The sequence below is a fragment of the Pseudophryne corroboree genome, chromosome 4 (assembly GCF_028390025.1).
Source record: "Pseudophryne corroboree isolate aPseCor3 chromosome 4, aPseCor3.hap2, whole genome shotgun sequence".
Lineage (NCBI taxonomy): Eukaryota > Metazoa > Chordata > Amphibia > Anura > Myobatrachidae > Pseudophryne > Pseudophryne corroboree.
The window spans coordinates 502708185-502721890 of record NC_086447.1 but is presented as its reverse complement, the minus strand read 5'-3'; the positions used below and the strand labels follow the sequence as shown (position 1 = coordinate 502721890).

Here is a 13706-nt window from a genome sequence, read left to right as displayed (position 1 = left end):
GCAATGCAAATAAGATGCATTTTCATTAAAAACATGTGCCCAACGTTAGCACTGAGGCAAGATTTATGAGGACACATCTGTAATCCAAGCAGAGGCAGAGGTCACAGTGCTAGTGGCAGTGTGAGTGCTGTGTGCATGTGAGTGGGTTGGTTGTGCAGTAGTGTTCGGAATATGTGTAAGGAGCATTATATGTGTTATGTAAAAATGCATTAAAAATGTGCAACATATGTGTAAGGGGCTCTGTGTGTGTCATTATGTGTATAAGGGCATTAATAATGTGCGGCATATGTGTAACAGGGTACTACTGTATGTGTGTCATTATGTGTATAGGGGCACTAATGTGCAGCAAATGTCTAGAGGGCACTATGTGTGTCATTATGTGTATAAGGGCATTAATAATGTGCGGCATATGTGTAAGGGACATTATGTGTAAAAGGGCATTAATAAAGGTTGTCATAATGTGTAAGGCACATTATGTTTATAAGGACATTAATAATATGTCTCATATGTGTAAGGGACATTACTGTGTGGCATTATGTGTATAAGGTGCTCTACTATGTGGCATTGCATATAGAAAGGGCACTACTGTGTCGTCTAATGTGAATAAAGAGCAATAGGGTGGGGTGTAATGTGAATAAGGAGCAATTCAGTGTGATATAATGTGAATAAGGGGCTCTACTGTGAGGAGTAACGTTTATAAGGTAAAGTGATACTACTTTGGGATGTAATATGAATTATGGACACTATTGCATGATCAAATGAGGATAAAGTTGCAGTACTGTGTGGCGTAATTGGAATTGGGGTTACTATTGTGTGGCCATGCCCCTTGCCAGCAAAAACACACCCCTTTTTGGGCTGTGTGCCAAATGTGCGAACTGTTCCTATTTAAAATATAGGGGGTACAAACACCAAAATAAGGTCTGCTATGGATGAGGGGTGGTGGTGCTGGGAAAGAGGTGCAAGGTCAGAGGCGGAACCAGCGGTGGTGCTAGGGGGCACCAGCCAAAATCTTGCCTAGGGCATCATATTGGTTAGGGCCGGCTCTGGCCACGGCACCCTCACTGCAGTCCTAGCCTGCTGCTGCTGCGGTGGTCCTGGGACACTGACGGGTCGCAGCGGCTTCTCTGGGATTTTTTTTCACCTGCATAAGGCAGGTGAAACCAAATCCCCAGAAACAGAAACGTGGCTGTGTTCTCATGAAAACACACAGGTTTCACTGAACCTGAGTGTTTTCGGGAGGAAAGCTGTTTTTTTTATGGGCGATTGGATAATTTGATAGCCTGTAAAAAAAAAAATCATTGGAGAAACGTCAGAAAAAAGGGCAAAAAAATAAGATTTTAAACCTACCGGTAAATCTTTTTCTCGTAGTCCGTAGAGGATGCTGGGGACTCCGTAAGGACCATGGGGAATAGACGGGCTCTGCAGGAGACATGGGCACTTTAAGAAAGACTTTAGGTATGGGTGTGCACTGGCTCCTTCCTCTATGCCCCTCCTCCAGACCTCAGTTAGAGAAACTGTGCCCAGAGGAGACGGACAGTACGAGGAAAGGATTTTTGTTAATCCAAGGGTAAGATCAGGGCCGTAACTAGGGGGGGGCTAAGGGGGCATGCGCCCCGGGTGCAGGATTTGAGGAGGCGCCAAGGAGTTACAAAGGAACAGGGGTTTTTTTAAGGTTTTTTTTTACCGGCAGTGCTGTGCTGCTCCAGTGAGGCACCAGACAGCACCTTTGGCAATGTCTCTGACCCACCTGTCTGCCCACAGCTGGCTCCAATGCTGTGCAGGTGAGCTCCAGTACCTGGGATCTATTCTACGCCGGCTACTGTCTTAAACTCTCTTCTTTGCCACGCAGTGCTGCAACTAGCGTGCAGTGCACTGTACAAGCTATAGAAGTGCACTGTGCGTTCAGTTAGCAGTATCAACCTCCGCTTTGCCTCCCAGATGGGGGGATTTGGTGTAGCTTATAAGGAGATGTAGTGTAGTGATGTAGTGTTCCATATAGGGTATGTAGTGTAGTAATGTATTGCAGTAAATTGGGGCATGTAGTACACTGATGTGGTGTAGCATATAAGGGGTTGTAGTGTAGTGATGTAGTGTACCATATAGGGTATGTAGTGTAGTAATGCATTGCAGTATATAGGGGCATGTAGTGCACTGATGTGGTGTAGCATATAAGGGGATGTAGTGTAGTGATGTAGTGTAGCATATAGGGTATGTAGTGCAGAGCATAGGGGCATGTAGTGTAGTGATGTAGTTCAGCGTGTAGGGGATGTAGAATAGTGATGTAGTGCAGTGGGTTGGAGAATGTAGTGCAGTGACAAAGTGTTATGATATAGTGCAATGTATGGGGACACACAATGGATCATGTAGTTGAACACGCTGGCAGGGCATGTTCAACTACATCTGTTAAAGGACATCTGTGAACCAGGATCCAACATTGCCGTCGCCGAACGAGCTTAACTACTTGGATTCCTCCATTTGGAACACAGTTTGGAACTTCTTTCCTAGCTGGAACATTTCATGCTGATATAATATGGCCATGTGTGAGAAATAACTATATAAACGCTGGACATTGAAGAGGTGCCCATATTGGTGGACAAGTCCTGAAAATTTATTACCTGTGTGTGTTGTCCAATAGATACGCTTCCTAATTTTTAATTGTCATATATTGTGGATTAAATTGTTTTAAGTATATTTGGCGCTGTATTTCATTTTACTGGTATCTATTTTCTGGGGAGATTGACTATCTCCCATTACAGCTGCTAGGAGAAACCACTCATACGTGCGCCTGTCTATATCTACCTTGGTATATACTTCTTCCATGTGACGTATACTGTAGGGCATTTGATGCACATAGGGGAATATTGTCCAATAGTATCTCCTTTTTTCAAATTTCCTGGCAATCTGATATTTTAATCTGACAGAGTTTGTTTTACTGTTGTTATTGTTGTTATATATATATATATATTTTTTTTTTTTTGAGGGGGGGTGCGCAAACTATTGCCTTGCCCCGGGTGACGAAAATCCTAGATTCGGCCCTGGTAAGATTCATACCAGCCACACCAATTACACCGTATAAATTGTGATATACTAACCAGTTAACAGTATGAAAACAAGGTAGCATCAGTCCAAGACCGATGAAAACTATAACATAACCCTTATGTAACAAAACTATATACAAGTCTTGCAGAAGTAGTCTGACGGGCGCCCAGCATCCTCTACGGACTACGAGAAAAAGATTTACCGGTAGGTTTAAAATCTTATTTTCTCTTACGTCCTAGAGGATGCTGGGGACTCCGTAAGGACCATGGGGATTATACCAAAGCTCCCAAACGGGCGGGAGAGTGCGGATGACTCTGCAGCACCGATTGAGCAAACAGGAGGCCCTCCTCAGCCAGGGTATCAAACTTATAGAATTTTGCAAAGGTGTTTGAACCAGACCAAGTAGCAGCTCGGCACAGCTGTAGTACCGAGACCCCTCGAGCAGCCGCCCAAGAAGAGCCCACTTTCCTAGTGGAATGGACCTTGACCGATTTTGGTAACGGCAATCCAGCCATAGAATGAGCCTGCTGAATCGTGTTACAGATCCAGCGAGCAATAGTCTGCTTTGAAGCAGGGGCTCCAACCTTGTTGGCCGCATATAGGACAAACAGTGCTTCTGTTTTTCTGACTCTAGCCGTTCTGGCCACGTCAATTTTCAAAGGCCTGACTACATCAAGGGACTCGGAATCCTCCAAGTCGCGCGTAGCCACAGGCACCACAATAGGTTGGTTCACATGAAAAGATGACACCACCTTAGGCAAGAATTGAGGACGGGTCCGCAATTCCGCTCTATCCATATGGAAAACTAGATAGGGGCTTTTATGAGACCAAGCCGCCAATTCCGACACTCGCCTAGCCGAAGCCAAGGCTAACAACATGACCACTTTCCAAGTGAGATATTTTAACTCCACCGTTTTAAGTGGTTCAAACCAGTGTGACTTAAGGAAACTCAACACCATGTTAAGGTCCCAAGGCGCCACCGGAGGTACAAAAGGAGGCTGAATATGCAGCACTCCCTTCACAAAAGTCTGTACTTCTGGGAGAGAAGCCATTTCTTTTTGAAAGAAAATGGATAAGGCCGAAATCTGAACCTTAATGGAGCCTAATTTTAGGCCCAAATTCACTCCAGTTTGTAGGAAGTGAAGGAAACGGCCCAGATGGAATTCTTCCGTAGGAGCATTCCTGGCCTCACACCAAGCAACATATTTTCGCCATATACGGTGATAATGTTTAGCTGTCACGTCCTTCCTAGCCTTTATCAGAGTAGGAATTACCTCATCCGGAATGCCCTTTTCCGCTAGGATCCGGCGTTCAACCGCCATGCCGTCAAACGCAGCCGCGGTAAGTCTTGGAACAGACAGGGCCCCTGTTGCAACAGGTCCTGTCGTAGAGGAAGAGGCCACGGATCTTCTGTGAGCATTTCCAGTAGATCCGGATACCAGGTCCTTCATGGCCAATCTGGAACAATGAGAATTGTCTGTACTCCTTTTTTCCTTATTATTCTCAACACCTTTGGGATGAGAGGAAGAGGAGGACACATAGACCGACTGGAACACCCACGGTGTCACAAGGGCGTCTACAGCTACCGCCTGAGGGTCTTTTGATCTGGCGCAATACCTCTGTAACTTTTTGTTGAGGTGGGATGCCATCATGTCTATCTGGGGCAGTCCCCACTGACTTGCAATATCTGCGAAGACTTCCTGATGAAGTCCCCACTCTCCTGGATGCAGGTCGTGTCTGCTGAGGAAGTCTGCTTCCCCGTTGTCCACTCCCGGAATGAACACTGCTGACAGTGCGCTTACATGATTTTCCGCCCAGCGAAGAATCCTGGCGGCTTCCGCCATTGCCACTCTGCTCCTTGTGCCACCTTGGCGGTTTACATGAGCCACTGCGGTGATGTCTGACTGGATCAGCACTGGTCGGTCGCGCAGTAAGGTCTCCGCTTGACGTAGGGTGTTGTATATGGCCCTCAGTTCCAGGATGTTGATGTGAAGACAAGTCTCTTGACTTGACCAAAGACCTTGGAAGTTTCTTCCCTGCGTGACTGCTCCCCAACCTCGGAGGCTCGCGTCCGTGGTCACCAGGATCCAGTCCTGAATGCCGAACCTGCGGCCTTCTAGAAGGTGAGCACTCTGCAGCCACCACAGGAGAGATACCCTAGCTCTGGGGGACAGGGTGATCAACTGATGAATTTGTAGATGTGACCCGGACCACTTGTCCAATAGGTCCCATTGGAAAGTCCTCGCATGGAACCTGCCGAAGAGAATGGCTTCGTATGATGCCACCATCTTTCCCAGTACTCGAGTGCAGTGATGAACTGACACCTGTTTTGGCTTCAATAAGTTCCTGACCAGAGTCATGAGTTCCTGAGCTTTTTCTATCGGAAGATAAACTCTTTTCTGGTTTGTATCCAGAATCATGCCCAAGAAAGTCAGACGAGTCGTAGGAACCAACTGCGACTTCGGGATATTGAGAATCCAGCCGTGTTGCTGTAACACCTTTAGTGAAAGTGAGACGCTGTTCAGCAATTGCTCTATTGATCTCGCTTTTATGAGGAGATCGTCCAAGTACGGGATAATTGTGACACCTTGCTTGCGCAGGAGCACCATCATTTCCGCCATTACCTTGGGCCGTGGAAAGCCCAAACGGCAACGTCTGAAATTGGTAATGACAATCCTGTACCGCAAATCTCAGGTACGCCTGATGAGGTGGATAAATGGGAACATGAAGGTATGCATCCTTTATGTCCAGAGATACCATAAAATCCCCCCCTTCCAGGCTGGCGATGACCGCTCTGAGCGATTCCATCTTGAACGTGAACCTCTTCAAGTATAGGTGCAGGGATTTTAAATTTAAAATGGGTCCGACCGAACCGTCCGGTTTCGGGACTACAAACAGGGTTGAGTAATATCCCCTCCCTTGTTGAAGCAGGGGAACCTTGACCACCACCTGTTGAAGATACAATTTGTGAATTGCATTTAACACTATCTCCCTTTCCGGGGGAGAAGCTGGTAGGGCCGATTTGAAAAACCGGCGAGGAGGCACCTCTTCGAATTCCAGCTTTTAACCCTGGGAAACAATTTCTATTGCCCAGGGATCCACCTGTGAGTGAATCCAGATGTGGCTGAAAACTCGAAGACGTGCCCCCACTGGGGCGGACTCAGCGGAGCCCCAGCGTCATGCGGTGGATTTTGTAGAGGCCGGGGAGGACTTCTGTTCCTGTGAACTAGCTGTGTTGTGCAGCTTTTTTCCTCTGCCCTTACCTCTGGCAAGAAAGGATGCACCTCGTACTTTCTTGTTTCTTTGTGATCGAAAGGACTGCATTTGATAATGTGGCGTTTTCTTAGGGTGTGAGGGAATATAAGGTAGAAAATTTGATTTACCAGCTGTAGCTGTGGAGACCAGGTCCGAGAGACCTTCCCCAAACAATTCTTCACCCTTGTAAGGTAAAACCTCCATATGCCTCTTTGAGTCGGCATCACCTGTCCATTGCCGGGTCCATAGGACTCGTCTAGCAGAAATGGACATCGCGTTGATTCTAGAACCCAGTAGACTAATGTCTCTTTGAGCATCTCTCATATATAAGAAAGCATCTTTTATATGCCCTAGGGTCAATAAAATGGTGTACTTATCTAGGGTCTCAATTTCCGCTGATAAGGTATCTGTCCATGCTGCTACCGCGCTACAAACCCAGGCCGACGCAATCGCCGGTCTGAGTAAGGTACCAGAATGTGTGTAAATGGACTTCAAGGTAACCTCCTGCTTGCGGTCAGTAGGATCCTTGAGGGTAGCCGTATCCTGGGATGGCAGCGCTAACTTTTTGGATAAGTGTGTCAATGCTTTGTCCACCCTAGGGGAGGATTCCCACCGTATCCTGCCCGTTGGCGGGAAAGGATACGCCATAAGAATCCTCTTGGGAATCTGCAGCTTTTTGTCTAGAGATTCCCAAGCTTTTTCACATAATTCGTTCAACTCATGTGAGGGGGGAAAGGTTACCTCAGGTTTCTTTCCCTTATACATGTGTACCCTCGTGTCAGGGACAGGGGGTTCCTCTGTGATATGCAAAACATCTTTTATTGCAATGATCATATATCTAATACATTTAGCCAATTTTGGCTGTAACTTTGCATCATCGTAGTCGACACTGGAGTAAGAATCCGTGTCGGTATCTGTATCTACAATTTGGGATAGTGGGCGCTTTTGAGACCCGGAAGGTCCCTGCGACATAGGGACAGACATGGGTTAACTCCCTGGCTGTTCCCTAGCTTCAGCTTTGTCTAATCTTTTGTGCAATACATTTACATTAGCCCTTAAAACCTTCCACATATCCATCCAGTCAGGTGTCGGCGTTGTCGACGGAGACACCACACTCATTTTCTCCTCCTCCTCCCCCTGAAAGCCTTCTACCTCAGACATGTCGACACACGCGTACCGACACACCACACACTCAGGGAATCCTCTTATCTGTAGATAGTTCCCCCACAAGGCCCTTTGGAGAGACAGAGAGAGAGTATGCCAGCACACACCCAGCGCTATATGACCCAGGAAAAAACTCTATATAAATATATGTTTACCCAGTAGCGCTGTTTGTACATATATAAATGTGCCAAATTATGTGTCCCCCCCCCCCCTTCTTCAAAACCCTCTTTCCCCGTGGATTAAGCAGGGGAGAGTCCGGGAAGCTTCCTCTCAGTGCTGTGCTGTGGAGAAAATGGCGCTGGTGAGTGCTGAGGGAGAAGCCCCGCCCCCTCAGCGGCGGGCTTCTGTCCCGCTCAAATATACTAAAACTGGCAGGTGCTCTTTATATATAGAGTGCCCAGCTGTATATATACCTATTTTTGCCAGAGAGAGGTTTATATGCTGCCCAGGGCGCAGGGCACCCCCCCCCCTGCGCCCTGCACCATTACAGTGACTGTGGTGTGTGAGGTGTATGGGAGCAATGGCGCACAGCTTCACCGCTGTGCGTTACCTCTGTGAAGATCATGAAGTCTTCTGCCGCCTCTGAAGTCTTCTTTTCTTCTTATACTCACCCGGCTTCTATCTTCCGGCTCTGCGAGGAGGACGGCGGCGCGGCTCTGGGACGGACGGCGAGGGTGAGACCTGCGTACCGATCCCTCTGGAGCTAATGGTGTCCAGTAGCCTAAGAAGCAGAGCCTTGAAACTCACAGAAGTAGGTCTGCTTCTCTCTCCTCAGTCCCTCGATGCAGGGAGTCTGTTGCCAGCAGGCTCCCTGAAAATAAAAAACCTAACAAATATACTTTCTGACAGGAAACTCAGGAGAGCTCCCTGTAATGCACCCAGTCTCCTCTGGGCACAGTAGTAAACTGAGGTCTGGAGGAGGGGCATAGAGGGAGGAGCCAGTGCACACCCATACCTAAAGTCTTTCTTAAAGTGCCCATGTCTCCTGCGGAGCCCGTCTATTCCCCATGGTCCTTACGGAGTCCCCAGCATCCTCTAGGACGTAAGAGAAATATATACGTTTTTGCACCCAATGTTTTATCTCCTGTAATAGTATACCACCATATGTATTTTAAGATTTTTTTGCTTTTATATTAATAAATATGTGTTCCTTCCCCATGTTTTACTTAAACTTACACAGTGCAAAAAGCACTATGTAAAATAGATTTTTTTTAAATACTAGGAAGCCCTTTAATAAAAAACAGGTTTAGTTAGTCTGGCTTACCTACTTACATAATGCCAATTAGTTGATTGGCATCTTTGTAGTTCATATGAAAATCCATTCAATTAGTGATGAATATCAGATTAACATGAAGGTGGGCATCTCCCTTTTAAAATATTTCAAAAGTGGAAGCATGCATCTACAATAAAGAGTACAACTGGTTCCATGATCATGTGATCACTGCTGGTAAGGGGGTTCTCTATATTGGGGGATATTTCTGGTCTTTTATAGATATAATTCCCAAACAAGGCATTCCAACTAATTATAAGAGACTAAATAATAATCGAAACAGCAGCGAGAAATTAATCCAAGATAATTGGTGGGGTTGCCTAGATTGGTTGAGACCCCAGGGGGTGTCTGATAAACAAGGCATAATCAATCAAATAATCACTAGTTCTAAAATGCTACCAGACTAAAGAGCACATGGTGAGGGGAAAATTGATGCAGACCTTTATACATTGGGGGGATATTAGTTAAGAGAAGCAAAAGATACTCAAATGGTTTTACTTAATTTTGTATTTTAATATAACAATACACAACTATCTAGAAAAACATACAAAGAAGAAGAAAAAAAAATATTTATAGCTGTCTGCAAGAGAAGCCAGGAATATTTTGGAGACCAGTTGATAATTGGTACTTTTCAAGTAGTGACGAGAATTGTCCCTTATAGTAGATGCTTTGTGGCTATGTGGGATAATCTAGTGATTAACGTTCTAATGGAAGCCCCAAATGAACCAATACAGAAAGTTTCTCTGCAATGGATGATACTGAAAGTCAGGACCGTAGCGAAGTGTGAGTGGAGTGTGCTCCACACATAGCGCTGCAAGGTAGGGGGCGCTGTTGGCAGCATTTGTCAATTATCTAATCACTTTCACTTGGAGCTTCCCCCCTTTTTGAAGCCCAGCATCTACTGGCCGCCCCTGTCTCCTTCCATCACCCATCCTGTTGCTAATACCTATACAGCAGTCATGAACTTGACTTGATAGCTCTTTCTTGTTCAGTCGCACTGTTCTTTATTACATTTCAGGAGGCTGATGTGGCCGGGATTCAAACCCATTGCATGTGGAACTGCAGTCGAACACTCTATTCATTGAGCTATCTGCCTTTAAAGCTAGAGAATTCCAAGCTGGAGAGTTTTAACTATTTGAAGCTTACCTTGTACTTTGTGAAAAGGTGTTGATCTCTGTAGTGTGTGGCTGCAAGGGATTGGATGTATGGCTGCACACTGCGTGGATCTGCTCAATTATGGTGCTGGTTATATTTTTATGGGGTACAGGTAGATGGACTAGATTATGCAAATAATACAGGCATACAAACAAGAGAGGTGGCCTTAAAATGGCAGAAATACTAAGTTCTCCCTCTACTGGATCGGTGGCAACTTGTGCAAAAGGGCTAAAGCCTTGGTAGTGGTGCTTTGTAAGGCAGAAGGCTGGACATCTATCCATACCTTCTGCAGTCATTATCATTTTCCTATGTTATTCTGTTCTGATTCACTTTCAGATATGTTCTCCACACAGACACTAAAATGTTTGATTATGCAGTATGTACGTGACATAGATTTTACTGCTTGAGTATGTCCACTTTAATGGCCACCATGGAGTAAATTGAAACCAATAAATTATAATAATAAATTACAATTACAGATGCATGGCACATACCTATTTTGTTTTAGCTGTTCTATCTCTTTCAGAAAAAGCTATGTCAGTCAGAGACACATAGGAAGATGATGAAAGCATAATGGGCCTGATTATTGATTTGGGAATAAAATAAGAAAGTTCAAAAAACTGTGTACCAGGACAAACCATGTTGCAAATACATAAACATTTTTGCATGTATGGGGTAAATACTGTCTGCTTTTGTGTATAGCCCACAAATGCTGGTCATTTTTATTTATGTATGTCAATTTAGATTAGAGATTGAATACAACCCTCTCAAATCTAAATCTCTCCGCAGATTTAAAATCTGCCCCTCATGCAGTGCAAATAAGATTTTAAACCTACCGGTAAATCTATTTCTCCTAGTCCGTAGAGGATGCTGGGGACTCCGTAAAGACCATGGGGTATAGACGGGCTCCGCTGGAGATAGGGCACCTAAAAAGAACTTTAACTATGGGTGTGCACTGGCTCCTCCCTCTATGCCCCTCCTCCAGACCTCAGTTAGAGAACTGTGCCCAGAGGAGATGGACAATACAAGGCAGGATTTAGCAATCCAAGGGCAAGATTCATACCAGCCCACACCAATCATACCATGTAACCTGGAACATACATAACCAGTTAACAGTATGAACAAACTACAGTAACGGTCCAAGACCGATGTCAACTGTAACATAACCCTTATGTAAGCAACAACTATATACAAGTCTTGCAGAGTTTCCGCACACAGAGTTTCCGCACACAGAGTTTCCGCACAAGTCTTGCAGAGTTTCCGCCCAGCATCCTCTACGGACTAGGAGAAATAGATTTACCGGTAGGTTTAAAATCTTATTTTCTCTTACGTCCTAGAGGATGCTGGGGACTCCGTAAGGACCATGGGGTTTATACCAAAGCATCCAATCGGGCAGGAGAGTGCGTATGACTCTGCAGCACCGACTGAGCAAACGCTAGGTCCTCATCAGCCAGGGTATCAAACTTGTAGAATTTAGCAAAAGTGTTTGACCCCGACCAAGTCGCCGCTCGGCAAAGTTGTAATGCCGAGACGCCTCGGGCAGCCGCCCAAGAAGAGCCCACCTTCCTAGTGGAATGGGCCTTAACCGAATTTGGTACCGGCAATCCAGCCGTAGAGTGAGCCTGCTGAATCGTATTACAGATCCAGCGAGCAATAGTCTGCTTCGAAGCAGGAGCGCCAATCTTATTGGCCGCATACAGGACAAACAGAGCCTCTGATTTCCTAATTCTAGCCGTCCTGGCTACATAAATTTGAAAGGCCCTGACTACGTCCAGGGATCTGGAATCCTCCAGGTCACTTGTAGCCACAGGCACCACAATAGGTTGATTCATATGGAACGAAGAAACCACTTAAGGCAAAAATTGCGGACTTGTCCTCAATTCAGCTCGATCCACATGAAAAATCAAGTAGGGGCTCTTGTGTGACAAAGCCTCCAATTCTGACACTCGCCTTGCTGATGCTAAGGCCAACAACATGACCACCTTCCAGGTAAGAAATTTCAACTCAACCTTGTTAAGCGGTTCAAACCAGTGTGATTTTAGGAACTGCAACACCACGTTCAGGTCCCATGGTGCCACTGGAGGCACAAAAGGGGGCTGGATGTGCAGCACTCCCTTTACAAACGTCTGGACTTCTGGAAGAGAAGCCAATTCCTTCTGAAAGAAAACCGAGAGGGCCGAATTCTGTACCTTAACAGAGCCTAATTTCAGGCCCATATCCACTCCTGTCTGTAGGAAGTGGAGAAGACGACCCAGATGAAAATCTTCCGTAGGTGCATTCTTGGTCTCACACCAAGACACATACTTTCGCCAGATACGGTGATAATGTTTTATCGTCACCTCCTTCCTAGCCTTTATTAACGTAGGGATGACCTCTTCCGGAATCCCCTTTTTTGCTAGGATTCGGCGTTCAACCGCCATGCCGTCAAACGTAACCGCGGTAAGTCTTGAAATACACAGGGCCCCTGCTGCAACAGGTCTTCCCTCAGAGGAAGAGGCCAGGGATCTCCTGTGAGCATCTCTTGTAGATCCGAGTACCAGGCCCTTCGAGGCCAGTCTGGGACAACGAGTATCGTTCGTACTCTTCTTCGTCTTATGATCCTCAACACTTTTGTGATGAGAGGAAGAGGAGGAAACACGTAGACCGATTTGAACACCCACGGTGTTACCAGGGCGTCCACTGCTATTGCCTGAGGGTCCCGAGACCTGGCGCAGTACCTCTGAAGTTTTTTGTTGAGGTGTGACGTCATCATGTCTATTTGAGGAGTTCCCCAAAGACGTGTTACGTCTGCAAAGACTTCTTGATGAAGTCCCCACTCTCCTGGATGGAGATCATGTCTGCTGAGGAAGACTGCTTCCCAGTTGTCCACTCCCGGAATGAAGACAGCTGACAGAGCGCTTACATGATTTTCCGCCCAGCGAAGGATCCTTGTGGCTTCCGCCATCGCGACTCTGCTTTTTGTCCCGCCTTGGCTGTTCACATGAGCCACTGCTGTGACATTGTCTGATTGAATCAGAACCGGTAGGTTTCGAAGAAAACTCTCCGCTTGTCGAAGGCCGTTGTAAATGGCCCTGAGTTCCAACACATTGATGTGTAGACAGGACTCCTGGTCTGACTAAAGACCCTGAAAATGTTTTCCCTGTGTGACCGCTCCCCATCCTCGGAGGCTCGCGTCCGTGGTAACCAGGATCCAATCCTGAATTCCGAACCTGCGAACCTCCAGGAGGTGAGCACTTTGCGACCACCACAGGAGGGACACTCTGGTCCCTGGGGACAGAGTTATTTTCCGATGTAAGTGCAGATGGGACCCGGACCACTTGTCCAGAAGGTCCCACTGAAAAGTCCTTGCATGGCACCTGCCGAAGGGAATGGCCTCGTAGGCCGCCACCATTTTCCCCAGAACTCGAGTGCATTGGTGAACTGACACCCCTTTCGGTTTTAGCAGGTCTCTGACCATGTTCTGTATGTCTTGGGCTTTCTCTATTGGGAGGAAGACCTTCATTGGTTCCGTATCCAGTATCATACCTAGGAACGGTAGTCGAGTTGTCGGAATCAACTGTGACTTCGGTAGATTTAGAATCCAACCGTGTTGCTGGAGCACTCTCAGAGAGAGCGCCACACTGCTCAGCAATTTCTCTCTGGATCTTGGTTTTATTAGGAGATCGTTCAAGTATGGGATAATTGTGACTCCATGCTTGCGCAGGACCACCATCATTTCCGCCATTATCTTGGTGAAAATCCTCGGGGCCGTGGAGAGTCCAAACGGCAACGTCTGAAATTGGTAATGACAATCCTGTACAGCGAATCTCAGGTATTCCTGATG

General features: G+C 46.3%; 1 protein-coding gene across 1 annotated transcript in view; it reads right to left on the bottom strand.

Annotated features, from left to right (window-relative positions):
* Positions 1-13706, bottom strand: part of NT5DC1 (5'-nucleotidase domain containing 1) — a 702933-nt gene that overhangs the window by 380678 nt on the left and 308549 nt on the right. The window lies entirely within an intron of this gene.